This window comes from Siphateles boraxobius, unplaced genomic scaffold (genome assembly GCF_051911475.1).
Source record: "Siphateles boraxobius isolate OS27281-9 unplaced genomic scaffold, OSU_SipBor_1 86, whole genome shotgun sequence".
NCBI classification, from domain to species: Eukaryota; Metazoa; Chordata; class Actinopteri; order Cypriniformes; family Leuciscidae; genus Siphateles; species Siphateles boraxobius.
The window spans coordinates 5632501-5646331 of record NW_027509215.1 but is presented as its reverse complement, the minus strand read 5'-3'; the positions used below and the strand labels follow the sequence as shown (position 1 = coordinate 5646331).

At 41.1% G+C, this 13831-nt stretch overlaps 1 pseudogene; it reads left to right on the top strand.

Annotated features, from left to right (window-relative positions):
* Window positions 1–7721: 7721 nt before the first annotated feature.
* LOC143731167 (NACHT, LRR and PYD domains-containing protein 1 homolog) lies at window positions 7722–9345 on the top strand (annotated as a pseudogene).
* Window positions 9346–13831: the final 4486 nt, after the last annotated feature.

Sequence of the window (13831 nt, the reverse complement as noted above, 5' to 3'; positions counted from 1 at the left end):
AGCCGTGGCGCCTTCCCGTTCGCACGGATCTATTGTCCCAAGCCAACGGGGAGATTTACCACCTCCACCCGGACAGGGTGGCTCTCTGGGCCCGGCCAGTGAGAGGACGAACCTGAACGCACTTGGGGTTTCGCCGCGTGTGGTCGCCACTATTCAGAATGCCAGGGCCGTCTCTACACGGTCCTTATATGGCTGTAAGTGGCAAGTGTTCAAAGGGTGGTGCGATGGGCGCGGTCTCACATCTTATCAGTGCTCAGTTCCTGATATTTTGTGTTTCCTTCAAGACCTCATGGGAAAAGGGAGGTCCTTTTCCACCATTAAGGTCTACTTGGCTGACCATTAAGGTCTACTTTCAGCCTGTCATGTGGGTTTTGAGGGCTCTACTGTCGGCCAGCACCCTCTAATCCGCAGATTTATGAAGGGTGCAAGCCGCTCTTTGCCAGTCATCAGGAGAACTGTTCCGGAGTGGGACCTCTCCATGGCGCTGGAAGCGCTATCTCAACTTCCTTTTGAGCCTCTGGGGAGTATTTCCCTTAAGCTGCTGTCCTTCAAGACAGCTTTGCTCTTGGGTTTGGCATCTGCCAAACGTGTCAGTGAGCTACATGCACTCTCGGTTCACCCCTCGTGCACTAAGTTCTCCCTCACTGGAGATAAGGTTTCCCTTAAGCCTAACCCGGCCTTCATGCCGAAGTGCTTCCTGCGTTCACTTCGGAGGTGTTGGAGCTGTCCGCTTTTCACCCTCCACCTTTTACCTCTCTAGAGGATCAGAAGCTGAATGCTCTGTGTCCAGTCCGTGCTTTACAGGCATATATGACCAGCACCAACGCTTTCCGGAAGAGCGACCAGCTCTTTGTTTCATGGGCCCCCCCCGCACAGAGGGAGTCCCATATCGAAGCAACGCCTCTCACATTGGGTTGTGGATGCTATAACTATGGCTTATAAAGCAAAGGGAGTGCAGACCCCAAGGGGCATCAGAGCTCATTCCACAAGGGGCTTAGCCGCCTCTTGGGCTTTGTTTAGGGGAGTGTCACTGCAGGACATCTGCTCCGCTGCCAGTTGGGCTTCCCCTCATACCTTTGTGCGTTACTACCGGCTGGATGTCACCAGAACCTCGGTAGCGCATTCGGTTTTAGGGGTGGGTCTTCTTAGCTCTTCCCTGTAACCCTGTTAAATTTTTTTTTTTTAAACAATAAGAGTGAATGGGCCGGCTGGCCATGTTCATTCCTGTCACCAAACATTTACTTCCCTTTATGGGTATAGTTTATGTGCCTTGGTGGGTTGGGGTTACTATCATGTATGTGTCTCATGGATGTTTCATGTCCTGCTTGTCCACAGCAGTTAGGTGTGGCGTCACCTTTGCAGGTTCATGATTAATGGACGTGTCAAGCACCGCCTCCCCGAGGTGACCGTCTTTCTCTGGCTTTCAGAACCTCACTGTGAGTGTATTGGGCAATCGGGGAGCTGTCCATGTCTCTCCCAAAGGTGGATCTCGAACTCGAGATGATGAAAGAGAACAATAGGTTACTATCGTAACCCCGGGTCTCGGAAACATCGAGTTGAGAGATCCACCAGCTTTGCCCCGCTTGCCGCACGAGAAGCGAATATACTTACTGAGGAATAGCAGCGCGCCCAGCTGTTATATGCCCGTAGGTAAGGGGGTGTGGCCTCACCTGGCATTGGCTGCACGCTTCTGTCTGTCTAGCCAGACTTGGTGCAATTGGATGCTTCTGCAGGGGTCAGGTACGGATGCCCTTCCCATAGGTGGATCTCGAACACGAGATGTTTCAGAGAACCGGGGTTACGATAATAACCTATTGTTTTATGTTAAAGGGATACTCCACCCAAAAATGAAAATTCTGTCCTCATTTACTCACCCCCAAGTTGTTGCAAACCTGTATGAGTTTCTTTCTTCTGCTGAACACAAAGAAAGATATTTTTGTTCCGTCACGGCTATATGCGCCTGTCCCGCCACACGTCACCCGCGTACCGTCACGGCTATATGGGCCTGTCCCGCGTACCGTCACGGCTATATGCACATGTCCCGCGACCCGTCACGGCTATATGCGCCTGTCACTTCTTGATCCTGTCATGCTTTTGTCCCTATATGCGATTTAGGACTGTTAGTGACAGCTGCGAATAGCAGTGACGGGTGGAGTGACAGACGCATATTGCGGTGACAGGTGGAGTGACAGGTCTCAGTGGCAGCTGCCCCTGCCACGGAAAGATTTTGTGTCGGGTTATATCGGGTCCGGGCTTTAAAAGCCACGGGCCGGGTCGGGTCGGGTTGTAATTTTCAGGCCCGTTGAGAACTCTAGCGTAGGTTATACATGATATTATTCAGTTTATATTTACGCATTCCTGCATTTGCATCTGTATAAATGTAAATTAATGGAGCATAAACTCTACTGTGATCAGACCTTTATCTAAAATCATTTTTCTACCTCTCATCTGTGTAAAGCTTGGATTAATCATTTTATTGATGGTCCAATTTACCATAACAGTAGTATCATTATAATTTCATTTATATAAACCTAGTGCTTGTTTTATAACCTCCTTGTCATCTCTAGACCTTTGTGGCCGCAAGGAAAATCCAGATCTCATGATGGCCTGAATGTCAACATTGCTGCTCGGAGTGAAAGACATATTACAGCACCTGTGCTCACTAACAATAACATCACAGGCAATGTTCAGATCATACATCAAGCCACTGGTAAGAGAAAAAAAAGAAAAATTGTTATTTAGCCTGTTATTTCCTTCTACTGATAACATATTTATTTTCGATTGTATGTATGTATATATATATATATATATATATATATATATATATATATATATATATATATATATATTAATCTCTTTATATAATGCATAACACAACACATTTAAAACAATGTCATAGGCAATGTGTAATCATACAGGTATCACTGGACATCACTTTAACACCCGAAATGAGAGAACACAGACCTAAGGTAAATGATGAATGATGGTTTTACTTACCATTTCAAAGAGGATTTGATAGGACTTGTGGATTTTCTGTGAGAGTGCCCCCTCTGGCTTTGAGTATGAATGTAACTTACATTACATGAGTGTTTAGTGCTCCATAGTGCTCACTCGCCCCATTGTTTTATTTGTAATAGTAGAAAAAAAAAGACTTCTCTGTAAAGAAATTTTAATTAATCAAATGAGAATCAAAAAAGTTTTTCTAAAAATTAGCAAAATTTTGGACTAAAATCCCAGAGGGTCATTGTTTAGTAAAGGACTATGATGAGAAGTGTACAGGAGTTTTTTTTTTCTCTGAGTGGATGCATAAGTGGCTCACATTTCATATTAAAGGTGACATATTATTTACCTTTTCACAAGATGTAATGTAAATTTTGGTGTCCCCAGAATGTGTCTGTGAAATTTCAGCTCAAAATACCCCCCAGATCATTTATTATAGATTGTCAAATTTGCCCGTTTTTGTGAGTGTGCAAAAACGCACATTTTTTGTGTCCCTTTAAATGCAAATGAGCTGCTACTCTCCACCTCCGTTCAGAAGAGGGCCGATCCTTTTACACAAGCTTCAGACACACAGTCATTAACAAAACGCTCGAAATTCAGTCAAACTTCAGAAATAAGTAGTAGAGTGCAGCCTTAGGAAGAGAATCAGGAAGAGATTGCAACATTTAGACGCACCTGGACGTTTCTGAATGGTTAGTGGATACATTTATGTTGTTGTTAGTGAGTTACAATGATTCATCTCATTGATCTGGGTGTACCGTCATGTTTAACTTTTACACAAGTTGACACAGTTCCCTGAGGTCTTTATAGGACAGCTGTGTTATTTTCTGGCCAAATATTGTTCTGTGCTCGTCTGTGCAGCAACAACAGAACAGTTTGCATGCTTAAAAATCTAGACGCACCCTAGCGGCAGCATTTTTTTTTTTTTTGCAACCAGTGACGTCTTGCAACTCTCTGTTGGCTTGCGAGCTCGAAAAACCAAACTCTAGTCAGGCCAATCACATTGTGTATCGAGTCGGTGGGCGGGCTTAACATAATGACGGCAGAGTTGCGACGGTTCCGCATGAATTCCCTGCTACTTGAAAACAAAGCAGATGACTATGGAGGACCAACTCTACCATATTTAAAAATAAATACAGAATTAAATAAATGCTCAATAAATAAATAAGCATACAATTAATTGCCCCCAAAAATACAATAAACAAATAAATGTAGGTAGAAATTAAATTATACAGTGAGACATAAATGTATATATCTCTTTTAATTAGCTTCTTTATTTATTCACCTTTGTAATAATTACCTCATTTATTTATTGTCCGTTATAATCTTCAACTTTATTTATTAATTACTTATTTTTTTAAGTATTTATTTATGTGCATGTTATAATATTTTTGTCTGTTTTATTCTTCCTTTGTATTTTTTTTACCCTATTTATTTCTTCAATGCTATTTATTTCTGCCTGTCGTTTTTACATTTCTGTGTGCATTTCTGCCTCATTATGCAAATGAGGAGGGGCTGTGTCTTAGGGGGTCAACTTCTGCCCATTGGTTGGTTAGCATTTTACTGCATCGGTCGAATCTACATGCCACCAGCCACAGTCACAACAAAGATGGCTACCTACGATGAAGTTGTCAGTGAGCTGAGGCATTTAGCAGCTGTTTTTGAAAACAATGCTAACGTTTGTATTGATTTTATTATTTTTCGTTTGGACGCTCTGACAGAACGTGTGTTTCAGTTAGCGGCACACATGGACACAGATGTCGACAATGTAGTTTTTCAGAATCTGGAGGAAGCGGCCCATCTTCTTAACTCGGTCGCTAACGTTAATCACACACCTGGGATAGCTGGTCGCCCTGCTTATATGCTGCCTGTGGACGCCGTGGAAGGACTTTTACATGCGGGTTTGCCTGTGGGTGCCATTGCAAGGCTTTTTGGAGTCAGCGAAACAACAGTTCGTCGTCGGATGGCAGAGAATGACATAAGGTGAGTGTACCATTACATGTGATGATGCCAAAAGAACCAGTGTGTGTAACGTTACCAAATCACAAGAATGACACAGGAGAAAGACAAACCCTTCCTTGCTTGTGTTAATTTACAAAGTTATGGAACTAAACAAGAATGCATAGAAAGTAACGCTAAGTCGCACACACAGTGACTTTAGACTCCACTTTAGACTCTCCTCAAAAGACTTCAGACTCCAGATGGCAGATGGCCAATGCTGAGCTAAACATGTTTACTCACAACAGGTTACTAACCTATTTTGCGTCGGTTCAGCGTTTCTTTGTTTGGGTCTTGTTGTGTGAAGTTTTAAAGCCAAAGTTTATGATGAATGGTGGAGCAGCTGCCGGTGTTTGTTGTCAACTCTCACTCACGTGCAGCCGATACTACGTGTTACGTAGGCAGGTTATAGGTAACGGAGGAAGCTCATCAGACGCATCCTGAAAATAAACATTGTTCACGAGTCCCGCACCTCGAGTCCGAGTCGAGTCTGAAGTCTTATGAGGAGAGTCTAAAGTGGAGTCTGAAGTCACTGTGTGTGCGACTTAACGTTACTTTCTATGCATTCTTGTTTAGTTCCATAACTTTGTAAATTAACACAAGCTAGGAAGGGTTTGTCTTTCTCCTGTGTCATTCTTGTGATTTGGTAACGTTACACACACTGGTTCTATTGGCATCACATGTAATGGTACACTCACCTTATTTCATTCTCTGCCATCCGACGACAAACTTTTGTTTCGCTGACTCCAAAAAATCTGTGTCCATGTGTGCCGCTAACTGAAACACACGTTCTGTCAGAGCGTCCAAACGAAAAATAATAAAATCAATACAAACGTTAGCATTGTTTTCAAAAACAGTTGCTAAATGCCTCAGCTCACTGACAACTTCATCGTAGGTAGCCATCTTTGTTGTGACTGTGGCTGGTGGCATGTAGATTCGACCGATGCAGTAAAATGCTAACCAACCAATGGGCAGAAGTTGACCCCCTAAGACACAGCCCCTCCTCATTTGCATAATGAGGCAGAAATGCATACAGAAATGTAAAAACGACAGGCAGAAATAAATAGCATTGAAGAAATAAATAGGGTACAAAAATACAAAGGAAGAATAAAACAGACAAAAATATTATAACATGCACATAAATAAATACTTAAAAAAAGTAATTAATAAATAAAGTTGAAGATTTTAACGGACAATAAATAAATGAGGTAGTTATTACAAAGGTGAATAAATAAAGAAGCTAATTAAAAGAGATATATACATTTATGTCTCACTGTATAATTTAATTTCTACCTACATTTATTTGTTTATTGTATTTTTGGGGCAATTAATTGTATGCTTATTTATTTATTGAGCATTTATTTATTTCTGTATTTATTTTTAAATATGGTAGAGTTGGTCCTCCATAGATGACTGCTGTTGCTGGCGAACAGTGGTCTTTCGAATCGGAATTGGCCGTGACTCTGGAAGACTTGGAGTTAAGCTTTTCTTTTGAGAACAAAGAACAGCATTAAAGGTATGGACTTTTGATTTTGCATATCTCCTGACAATACCTCCTCAGATTAAGATATTATCAGTGGTGGAAAGAGTACTGAAAAAACATACTCAAGTAAAAGTAGCATTACATTCCAAAAAATGTAGTGTGAGTAGAGTAAAAAGTACTTGTCCAAAAAACTACTTGAGTAAGAGTAAAAAAGTAGCTTATTTAAAAGTACTCATGAGTAGTGAGTAGTGAGTACTGAGCTGCGGATTCTACCCCTTACAATAAACACTGTGCACTACAATTTATAAATTTAAAAAAATTGTACATACTGTAATTCACAATATATTTTGTTCTTTGTTAGAAAGATTGAAGAATATATATCATCCATCTTTTTAAAATGCATCAAATAGAGGGATTAAAAAATACCCAATTTCTCTCCAAAACGGTATCAATGTTAGTGTTTTGATAAATGAGAATCACTAATATTATCAGATTACCTCACCTAATGCACTGAAAAAGGCTAAGATAGTGAGCTAACACTAATTACACACTTTAATTCCATGATATTAAATATGTTACAATTTAAATGTAAATGCACATTGTTCTAGAAGGGTGGCATCATCCCTTACATTTTACACGGCTACATTTACTCACATTGTAATGCTGATAATATAATTTGTAAAGGAAAATTGTGCATTAAATAGGGAAGTTATATCCAGGAAACTTTTACAAAAGAAACAAACAAACACACACACACACACACACACACACACAAATGCATGTCTCTGCAGTCTCGGTGAAACTGTTTTATCAGCAGCATCCACACACACACACAAAAAAAAGTTCAACATGAAAAATGTTTTTGAGCAAGTGCACTTGCCAAATGACGACGGATTGTCATGGATCAATCAAAAAACGTTGTTTATTAACGAGCTGTAGTCACGCACTGACAGAAATGCAGTTCAAGTTAACACCATGGTTCATAGAGTGCACTGATTCTGAATCTGGCGGCATGGCGAGCGCGAGACGCGGCAGCGCACAGATCGTGACGCGCGTCTCTCTATAATGTGATGATTTTGAAGTAAATGGGAGCAATTACGCAATATACACACAATACCCAAATACGCAATACCCCCAACCTCAGACCAAATGTTAGGCCCTGTAGACAGGCCAGCCTATATAAATATCATATTAAGCAGAAATGTGAAATGTACCTTATTAGAGGATTATATCTGGATTGATGCGTGAAGAATGCACTTCCACAGCAGTCACGAGTAACTGCAGGAATAGGCGGTTAAAGTTTTCTATGCTTAATTTGATTTGATGACAGTCACGAGACCGCTTACTCAATCCAATCACGTTGATGGATAAAAATAAAATACATTTAAAACAAGCATGTAACGAGTAACGACCACAGACAGAAGGAAAATAGCGGAGAAAAAGTACCGATACATCACTTAAAATGTACTCAAGTAAAAGTAAAATTACAAAAATTTTAAACTACTCAAAAAAGTACAATTTCTGAAAAAAACTACTTAATTACAGTAACGTGAGTATTTGTAATTCGTTACTTCACACCCCTGGATATTATATCATTATACTTATCACTATAAGATGTTTATAGTTTGTATTCAAAGCCCATTTGTCTAATTTGCCTATAGCTAGCGCCGGCCCTGAGAAACAGTATTTAAAAGTCATTCAATTTTGAAACGTTCTAATCTTTTGGTCATTTTATTTCTGCAGTCAGAAGATCAGTGCTTCTCAAATATAAGGAGCAGATACGCAATGAGTAGCAGAATGTGACAGAGTACAACTCTATGCCTGGTGAGCATGTGCTGCTGTCTGATTGCTACATACAAACTCTGATTATTCAGAAACATAGAGATCAGAAAGAACGAGAAGAAGAGATTTCCTCCAGAGGAGAGACTTTCCAGCAGGTGCTCAGTTCCAGGAGCGCTCAAGAATCCATCGATCTGAACGCTCTGTTCAACCCAGATAGCCGTGGAATCAGTCCTGGTGCTGTCATATTGCAGGGAAATTCTGGAAATGGAAAATCTTTCACTATGCAGAAAATGATGACGGACTGGGCATCCGATCTGTACAGAACCAAATTTGATATTGTTTTCCACCTGAAGTGTAAAGAAATAAGCTACAATTCAAGCAGAACCAGTTTGGTGGAGCTCCTGGGCTAAAATTGCTGTTTAACATTAGATCACATATCCATGATACTAAAGCAGTCCTCAGAGCGAGTGCTCTTCCTCGTCGATGGATTTGATGAACTTAAAAACACAGAAGACATTTATTGGATGTCGCCACCCACAGATCCAAACCAGAAAGCCCCACCTGAGGTCACTCTTTCCGCCCTGTTAAGGGGACACATCCTGCGAGAGGCATGCCTTCTGGTCACCACCAGATCTACAGCTATTGACACCCTGAGGGACGTGCTTAAGGAACCTCACAGTTTCACTGAGATTGTTGGCTTCTCTGAGAAGGCGGTGGAGGAATACTTCAAAAAGTTATTCCTGAACAACAGAGTCTTCAGGAAAGGATATGAGTATGTGAGAGCAAATGAAACTCTCCTCACGGCCTGCTCCATTCCAGTTATCTCCTGGATCATCTGCACGGTTATCCGAGAGAGGTTTAGCGATGGTGCAGATGTAACGGGTGGACTGGAGATGACCACGTCCATTTATGTAGACTTCCTGTGCCCTCTACTAGATCATCACTGCCAGGGTTTGGGTCAGTCCGTCCCCAGCCTAGTGAAGAGTCTGGGTGAGCTGGTAGAGAAAGGGATACTGGCACAGCAAGTCTTGTTTGATGAGCAGACCGTGAATGAAATGTGCACTTCATTTTTGGTCTATTGAATGGGAAAACAAGACGCACACTTTTGGAGAGACGTGGTCTGTTAGTTCATTCAAACATGCGGGACCATCCGAAAAAATGGATCTTTGAAGAGATGTCTCATTCTTTTTCTGAGAGGACTATGTTTTTTTTCCCACTGTCTGTACGAGCTGCATGAAGCAGACTTTGTGAAAGAAGTTACAGAAGCCTGGCCAAGTGTTTTTATATACAATACAGTCCTAAGAAGAACAGACTGTTGGATCCTGTAGTACTGCGCTCAGTGCTGCCAGTGTATTAAAGAACTGCTTCTCGCTTTCTGCCAATTAACATCAGAAAAGCTGGCTATTATTGGGCCTGTTCTTCACAAATTTAGTTCAGTAAGGTGAGTACTTTGTCCAGCAGTGAACTGAGTTGTTGCAGTTGTGCAGCTAAAATCAAATCCATCAATGAAAACATTAATCAGTTAATATCTATCTATCTGTCTGCCTGTCTGTCTGTCTGTCTATCTATCTATCTATCTATCTATCTATCTATCTATCTATCTATCTATCTATCTATCTATCTATCTATCTATCTATCTATCTATCTATCTATTTTCCTTCCTTCGGTTTGCTCATTGCCTACAAACATGCAACCGAATTGTGGTGGATAAGTAATGCTAATCAATGCAGACTAAAGGAAATAACAAAGACCCTGTCCTAATTTCTGGATATAGCTAAACAGGCCAACAAGTATTTTTTGAGATCATGCTTTTCAGAAAATGCAGTTTTTACTTGGCACATAATTATTTGGGATTATCAGTATTAAGTTTATACATTCGTGTTTTGGAATTTATATTGAAGGATTCCAGAAGGTGGTGAAGATTTATCAGATTCTGATTTTGCGGGCATTATGCAAAATTTTACAAGAGGACAGACCCTAAGATAACAGAGGTAATAAGTTTTAAAATACTATTGACTCAAAATAGGAAGTTCCACCATGCTTGCACAATAACCATTAATTTTTTATGCTTTTGTTTGCAGTGTGAAAATCCATAATATGGCTTTTTCCATGAGAAGTTTTTGTCTGACAATCGACGAAGAACTGTCCAGGTGAAGGAAAATAAAGCAAACATATATTACATCTTGAACATATTTTCTCATCTTTAAATCTTGGTGATAACCAGTCGTATTATTAACCAGTTCAATTACCATATTCTTTTTACACCAGTTGAATCTCAGGCTGGCAAAATCTGCACATCTATCTATTGCCACAATCTGCAACAATAAATCAAAGATTGAACCTACCAAAACATTTAGCTTTCAATGAGTTTTGAAGAAAAATCTAAGAAAAATCAAGAGGCTAGCTTGACACCTGAGGCTGTATTTTAAAATGGAATACCAGCTATGAGTGGTATTCCACTTATTTGGAAAGAAGATCTGTTATTTTGCTTATTTAATCTAATCTTGTGTAAAGATTCCCCGGTTTCAAAGACAAGGCTTAAGTTAGTCCCAGACTAAAATTTATGTTTGAGCTGTTTTGAGCTGCAACTTGCACTGATATATCTTAAAATATCTCAGTGCCATTATTTTGTCTCATGATCACACCAGTAATGTTTTTTTTCTAAGACTTTATAAAAGCTACTTAAATGCCCTAATTGAACTAAGGTCGAATCCTGGCTTAGTCTAAACCCTGTTTGTGAAACCAACATTGTCTCCTAACAAGGGCACATATTAAGGTCTGGGAAAATTGGATGTTAAGCAAACAATCAGTTCTCGTAATCAACGTGTCAGATGCAGGAGAATTGGGCAGGAATAAAGATCTGAGTGAATGGCCAAATTGTTATTGAAAGGCGACTGAGTAAGAGTATCTCTGAAACGGCAAGGTTTGTGGGTTGCTCCCGGTCAGCAGTGGTGAACAGTGGTCCGAGTAGGAAAAAAACACAAACTGGTGACAGGGTCAACGGAGGACAACTGAGGCTATTCTGTCTGATGTTCTGCTGGGAAACCCTGGGTTCGGCCATTCATGTGGACGTAAATTTGACATGTGCTACCTACTTAAAGATTGTTACAGACCAAGCACAGCCTTTCATGACAATGGTGTTCCCTGGTGGAAGTGGCTTCTTTCAGCAGGATAATGCACACTGCACACATTGTTCTGCTCAGGATTTTCCAGAGTTCAAGGTGAAGAGTTCAAGGTGTTGCCCTGGCCTCTGAATGTTCCAGATTTCAATTAACTTGAGCATCTATGGGATGTGCTGGACCAACAAGTTAGATCCACGGTGGATCTGCCTCGCAACCTACAGGACTTGAAGGATTAGCTGCTTATGTTTTGGTATCAGAGACCACCGGACACCTTCAGGGGTCTTGTAGAGGCCATGCCTCAGCAGGGTCAGTGCTGTTTGGCAGCATGTGGAGGACCAACAGCATATTGCGCAAAAGAGATCGTATTTTAAACCAGTTGTGAGCAGGGGCGCAACTACCCAGTGTTAGAGGAGTAAGCAGCAACAATTTTGGCGCGGAAGACAACCTCGGTTTTGTATATTCTAAGCTAGCTAGCTCTGGCTGCTACATTCCCAGTGTTAGCAAACGTTAGTCTTAGGGATGGCCCGATACCATTTTTTTTCAAACCGATACGAGTACGAGTATTTACATTTGTGTACTTGCCGATATCGAGTACCGATACCGATATTTCTACCGCAAAAGTAACTATAGGCTCCCAGAAAAGAAGACAGAAGACTATTTTAGAACACAGGTTAGAAGACTGTTTTTATTTTCTTCTCTGCTTGTTTTAACAAGTGTAAAAATAAATAATAATGAGTAAAATAATAATTGTATTAACACACAAACCACTGTTAATTTAACATAAAAGCAAGCAGTTACTGCGTGCATGGTCTGACATGACTGAATGCGCCCAAAGTGCGCTCCCTTAATAGTCTAATTCCTAAAAAGCTGACAGTTCATCGCGATCTCACACATCTGTTATTATCAATGAAGCTGACTGCACAATGAATCTTTCATAATATCCACACTTTGTTTGTTATAATTAGAGGATTTGCCAGCATACAGAATTCAGCACTGAACAAAAAAGTTTTGAGCAGTGAGGGGAGTCTATCTTAAATGCTTCTGATTAGCCATTGCGTTCAAGAAATCAACACACATGTCTGTGATTGGCTACATCGCTCAACGCTGCAAACATGTTATGAATAGAAACTCTGGCCTGTAAATCGTTTCTATTTTGTTTTAGTTGTTCTTCTTGCTTTTCTGCAACAGATGAATGAAAATCTATTAGTTTTAATATGTTGCATTCATAGATATGTCTAGTTTGCGGGAGTCCCGCGAATCGTTTTATTCTCCCGGAACTCGCACACACAGAGTGAGTGCATTACCGCTCGCGCTCGGCCATCAGATCTAGTGCCGCGCCGCACTCTTTTGCGTTGGGAGTGCACGTCCCTATGCCTCAGTTCACCTCGACAAAGCACTCGCGGCGGCCAGTTTCGTTTCGCAAAATGTACGTGGTATCGGGGCGTGGTATCTGCGAATTATTATGAGTACGAGTACGAGTATATGAGGACAGTATCGACCCGATCCCCGATGCCAGTATCGGTATCGGGCCATCCCTAGTTAGTCTGTTAAAGCTATAGTATACGATGTTAAAAATCGGTCGAGAAAGCCTGAGACGTTAGGGAAGTTTTAAAAAACTCATCCCGCCCCTCCAACACACACCCCTCCCCTCTGTGCTACCTGATCCCTCCCACCGGGAAACGAATTGAACAACGTCACTCAGTCAAGCTGTGATCACCGGTAGTAAACATCGGAACTGAGATGTACGCTGTGTCAAGGACTTCAAGAAATATAATTACTTTGACCCGTGATAGGCGGTGCTAAACGGCTAACATTCCAATGCCGACCGGCAGCATGAGCAAGTTGTCAAACTGATAAAAAGCTATTTATGTAACACGTCACACCATAAAGGTATAAATAAATGTTTACCTGCTCAACAAAAAGTCAGCCGTGTCAGCGTCGGTCTTCAGTCCCAGATCTCCCTGAAGCTTCCTCCAACGGTCAATGGTGGACCCTATATTTATCCTATATTTATCGGCGTTCTTCACATTTTTTTTTTTAATCTCGGCTCGTTCCTCTAATGACTTTCTCTTTCGTCCTGACTTTACTGTAGAGGCAAGCAGGGGACGCTTGCTGCTGTCTTTTTTTTTTTTTATCCATTGCTGATATGCTACTTAGCTAGCTACCATAGACTGTCAGCTGCTTACGCGCTCAATTTCATGTCGCAGGAGGGGGGCGGGTGCGGTGGGGTGGAGATGCGAGCGCCAGATGGAGTTTCAAGTGGAGCTGGTAATTGGATGAGAGCAGTTGACCAATGTAAGCTGTCCGGCCGGACAGCTTACATTGATCAACTTCTCTGCGGCTGTACAGCCAATAGAGTGAATGGATTTTTTTCATTCTTTTTTCTATTCATATTGTTAGGATTGTAGTACTATATAACCATAACCAGCATCTAAACGAGGATATT